At 36.1% G+C, this 5,580-nt stretch overlaps 1 protein-coding gene across 1 annotated transcript in view; it reads right to left on the bottom strand.

Annotated features, from left to right (window-relative positions):
• Positions 1 to 2,223: 2,223 nt before the first annotated feature.
• The window catches only part of FOXP2 (forkhead box P2), a 493,504-nt gene continuing 490,147 nt past the window's right edge, over positions 2,224 to 5,580 (bottom strand). The window contains exon 19 of the mRNA XM_036424830.2: positions 2,224 to 5,580. This exon is cut by the window's right edge and continues 693 nt beyond it. The gene's annotated coding sequence lies outside the window, so the exon portion shown is untranslated.

Raw genomic sequence — 5,580 nt, 5'->3', positions numbered from 1 at the left:
TAAACAAAAGCCTGGAAATTTATTGCAAGCCCATACAAACTCCTGTCTGGGAAAGGGTCCCCAAATGGGTAACCAGTGAAGCCTCTTTGTCTAAGGGTTTATAAATGCTGGCAGCTTCTTGGTCTGTACCTCCTACTTTCTAATTGGATCTTTCCTTATTTTATGTCCCCTCATGTTTATTTTTTTTGTTTTTGTTTTTCCTAATTGGCTGATTTTCCCCTTCCCTGTATGGTATCAGTTTCAAGGTTTGAAAGCCTACCTGGCGCCCTCTCCACCCCCCCCCCCCCCCCCACACACACACACCTCGGAACATTTATCTGCTCTCTCTGTTTGTGAAAGAAACATTCTGTTGCTTTGGAGCTGGATCTGCCCCTTCAGGTATGCATTTCTTTCCCACGGACCCCCCTACCTTAACTGCCTTTCTTATCTCTAAATCCTCTCACATGTAAGATTTGAATTCCCCAGAAAACTGTAAACTTTTTACTTACAACTACTCATCTTTCCAGTTATTTGGGTATCACATGGTTCCTTTTAGTCTGTGTGATGGTGACTGAACACAGAGGAAGAGCTAGTACAGGAAACGATGTGTCAAATGATGGGTGAAGCCACACTATTTTCTCAAGTTATACATTCTCATGCAGTAATCTTATACTTTGCAGTTTAAAAGTTTTGTATGCAATTTAAAAACTGATTTGTATGCAATTCAAAAACTGATTAATAGTGAAAAGATATAGTTTACGTTCTTTTCCTTCATCAGCATTTAAATGGTAGAAGTTGTCTGAATCTCATTTTGTGAAATATTTGCAAAAGTACAGTTGCATACTTAGTTTTCATTACTCCTGCCTAAAGAAATGGTTAGAATGTGCTTTTCCATCTGCATTTTTATTCTAGCTAGTTAAATTTTAAGTCGCCATCTTGGTTTTAATTTTTTTTTAATTTAAAATAATTAATAACCAGCTTTTGACAAAGCAGTTGAAACCTTCATTGACCCAACCCAATATATCTGAGCATCACAGTACTTTAAACTACAGAGTGACATACGTTTGACCATAGATGTACAAAACATTTGCCAAATTTCTTACATTGTTAGTTTTAATCTCTAAATTATTCTTCTTATATTAGACCATAGAATATGAGAGGATGGATTAACATCTTGTTATACAGCCTTTGATAAGTTAACAAAATAAATACACTGGGCGGGGATCAGTTCAAATTCATTTACTTTCAACTAATTAATAGTGAAAAATGAATCTAAGGTCCAAGAAAATTAATGTCATGCTCATGCTTCTTTTTAAAATAGTTTATTATTCTGTGGAAACCTTTTTAATCAAGGTACTTTTTCACTGACGTGACACAAAACTTTAAACTATGCATAGAATAAAAATCTACTCAACATGTTCATTTTCCTTCTATTTCTAATCATGACAAATTTTGGAATGTATATTGAAGTTAAAAAGGCAAAGTTTCCTTCTGCAGAGGCCCCATCTGGCCTCTTTTAGATACTAATAACGATCTAGAATTGGTTGGTATAGGCAAAGAAGCCTTAATTTAGCTATTTACCTATCCCTGTTCCCTGTACATCCTCCTAAACCATAGCAGAATGCCATGAGTGTAATTGATATTTGGAGGCAAATAAAAGAAAAAGAAAAAAGATAACAGCCATAAAGTTAGAGTAATCGTGTTTTCCCTTGTGTGTGTTTTATTAATTTTTTTTAGGATCAGATTTATGATGTCAGTTTCTATTAGGATGAAAGCATGAAAACATGAGATGATTATGTGAGAATGCCAATTTTGAACCTGAAAATAGTTTCTAATGCAGGGGTGGGGAACGTCCAGCCCCTGTGCCCATATAAAGCCAGCAAAATCATTGGGTCCGGCCCTGCCAAGGCATTAGGGGTGAGTTAATTAAATGTTAGACCAGATATAGCAGGCTAGTTTTTTTTGTTTTTTTTTTTTACGTTGATAATGTTGGATGGCCCATGAATGATGTTATAAATATCCAAATGGCCCTTGGCAGAAAAAAGGTTCCCCACCCCTGTTTTAATGGAAAGCATTTGACAAGCAGCCCCTACTTTTATTGACTTAATGGGAGTATCGGTTTATGAATTCATGATTCCTAAGAAAATGACTTAAACAAATGTGGGACATGTGTACACAAATATATGAGTTGGTTCTGGTAGTGAAGAATGGTGTCTCTGAAAAAATAAAATCCTAGGGGTTATAAATAGGTCAAAACGAATTAGACTTTTATTTATACTTCAGAAATGTAATCAAGTGAATGAAATGATTTCATATACATTTTTACATCCAAGAGCAGTGACACACTGTTCATACATTAATTCTGTAGGAAAATGTACATCCTTCTTTGTTGTTGTTAGGTTAAATCTGCCAAGTGTTCATGGACAGAAACAAAACAAAAAATCCCCCAAAACCAAAAATACACCCCAAAAACCAACAACCTTTCATTGCAACCTGAACTAGTGACATACAAAGGGCCAGCCATGTTCCTTTCAATAGTTTTATGGCATGAATAAAGCCTTTGTCCAAATGCCTGCTAATATGGGCATGTGTCGTATGAAGTCTCACAAATACTCTAAAATGTGAATGTCCAATTTGAAAACTATGCAATAACCTAATGGATTTTGTGACCGAGTCTACCCAGGGACATTAAAGTCCAGGATGGTTTATTTTAAGTGTACTTCTGTAGCTCTATTTCTCGCTGAGTATTCTTCCATTGCCTAATCAGAAAGAAATGCATTCTTATGAAGTTAAGCAGCTGTAGGCACAGAATGCTGATGACATTCTCTCCCTATCTGAGTTGCCTAAAGAAAACCTAGTTAGCGGTAATTCTACCAAATACTTGTAACGTTCACATACATTTTTAATTGATTTTCAAACAGCACTACTGAGGCCATGAATTTGACCACATAGACTATAAGCCTTAAGCCCCCCTAGGTTTGAGCAATTGTGTCTTTGTCGACTAAAACTATGTAAAATAAAATCTGATAACTCCCTGGTGTTAGAGGTAGACAGTTTTCTTTCAAATCCTAGGTTTGGTTTTTTATTTTATTCAGCAGTGAAAGCCATGAATACAGAACAAATAACACCTCTTACAATTCTCAACCATGACTTCTAACATCAGAGAATTCAAAGTATGAACATAGTACACAGTAATGAAAAGTATCAAAATTAGTTTACCTCAAAAAAGATAAATAAGACAGGTATATCCCACCAATACATAAACAGATGTTTGTGCTACAGTTAAAATTTGTTGTATACAAAAGATCATAGTCCCCGTAATCAGGTTGATAGAAGCAAGAATACATGAGCCATTTAAATTGTCAGACATTATGCTTTATAAGGTATGCACAGAAGTTCAAGCAATAAATACATACATTAGTTCAAAGCCTTACAATAGCTACGCAAAGCAGATGCAGAAAAGCAGATTTGCTATCACTAACAAGCAATGATATAAGTAAAAATTCATGAAATGCATTAAAGCAACGTTTTTCTTAGAAAAAGTCTGGTCATTTATGGGTCCACCAACATTTTTTTACATAATATGCACAATTATCAAAATACAGACCAAGCATTTCAGAAAACTCCAAAAAACCTAAAATCTATTTTTCAAAGCAATTGCAGTTTTGGAGGTTTTTCTGGTATAATGTGCAAGCAGCTATATTTTTTTTTATTGTATTCATATAAAACCCATGCAAAACTCTACAGGTATATGCATTCTGTGGCTGAGACTTCCTTTCAAAAGTTTTGTAACTGAGGTATGCATACTTTAGCATCGTAGTCTTAGGCCACCCTTCTGATGGTAGAGCGCTCACAGTTACTTGCAGTCCATCAAAACCTTTTGAACATGCACATGAAAGACCCATTTTCCCTTCAGATAATCCTGACTCGAGATCCCAGGTGACTGAAACGCATCTTTCTCAATACCCATTCTTCCTGGGTACTGCACGGTACACTTCCCGTTCCTTCATCATGACCCAAAGACAACATAATGAAAAGCAGCAGTTACTGCGACGTTCTCACATTTCATGCAATCTGCCGGAATTGTTCTAATTTTTTTCTTTTTTTGTCTTTTTCTTTTTTTTTCTTTTTGCAGAGGTAGAAGCTTTCAGAAAGCCATTTGGGTAAGTGGGAAAACCCTTTTGAAAGCCGTTATGTTCTTTTTATTTGGTGTGATAGATGACTGGGTGTCTCTCTAACTCTATTTGCTGACGTCAGCAAAGAATAAAACGACGAGCTTAGTTTGCAAGAACCAGCTCCACCACACGGAACTGGGGCATCTGTTAAGCTCTAGCAGCCACCTTCTGTCAAAACTGTTTGTAAAGCAATAACCATAAACAGGTTATGAGGTCCCTTGGTTGGGGGAAAAAGTATGATCAAGACTTGGCACAGCACATGAAAAGCAACATGTAAAGTTTCTAGGTTTTAAGCAAATATCTGACTGTGTTATTTCCAATACACCATAATGCATCATCATAGTTTTGGGGGTTTGGAGATGTCAAGAAAACCAGCATTCCAACAATTTGGCCTGTGCAAGTCTTTGAAAGGGAGAGTGTTGTTAGTGTTAATATCCCGTATAAGCAGAGGCAGAATTATATGTAACTTTGGTTTGACTGAAAATAAATACCATGGACTACAATTGCTATACTCTTTGCTTTCAGTGTAAAAACTCAGCTAGATCCCTTTAAAATCAATATGAAATTAATTTTTGGCTTTACTAGACCTTTAATGTTTGGTTCCTATTTTTTTTTTTCCGTTATAACTTAAGTCTATAAAAATAGTACACAACAAAGGTTCAGACCATACAAGACATCTAACAACATGTATTCACCACCAAAAATAAGTGACTGGATTGGGAAAACAAAAGCACAGTGTACTATATATATATCACAATATGCAATCTGCATTTGCATCAAGTTCATCATCCTTTTGGTCAGTGATCCACATTTGTTGCTTGCTTAGCATGTCATAACTTCCACTGTGGATTTTGTCCTCACCTCTGTCTTTAGTGAAAGCAAATCTTCGTTGCATCTAGATGGACGTTTGGTCTCAGAAGATTACTCTGTGACTGAATTAGCTTTTTCGTTGTGGTTTCTTTTTTGTGTGTCATATTTAATTCTTGGTTTAGGGCTAAATGAAAAGATCCCAGAGGTCGTCAGAAAACAGCAGGTAGTTCATGGAAAAGGTTCCTTTGTATTCATTGGAGTTACAGAAGGCTGACCAAAGCATGTGGCTGCTTCTGTCCTTGAGCTCTTGGCCATGGTTAGCGTTGGCTTTGGTTTGCAGCTGTAGCCTTTGACTGTGTTTGCAGGTAGACAAAGCTTTATCACAAGGAGGTAAAGAGTACAGTTGTAAGATCTATGCAGATATGCAAATGTTTGTATGGTGCTTGCACAGATAATGTTAGCTTAGGATTGCACTTTACATCTTAACACTAACAGCACAGACTGGAAGCCTAAGGTTTTAGATGGTTGCAACAGTCTAATTACTGCTTTTTGTAATTACTAAACTTATGTCATTTACAGTTGGTGGCACCAACATAAAAACTAATGTTCTGTTGTT

Source organism: Pipistrellus kuhlii, unplaced genomic scaffold (genome assembly GCF_014108245.1).
Source record: "Pipistrellus kuhlii isolate mPipKuh1 unplaced genomic scaffold, mPipKuh1.p scaffold_m20_p_10, whole genome shotgun sequence".
NCBI classification, from domain to species: Eukaryota; Metazoa; Chordata; class Mammalia; order Chiroptera; family Vespertilionidae; genus Pipistrellus; species Pipistrellus kuhlii.
This window is presented reverse-complemented; position numbering and strand designations above follow the sequence as displayed.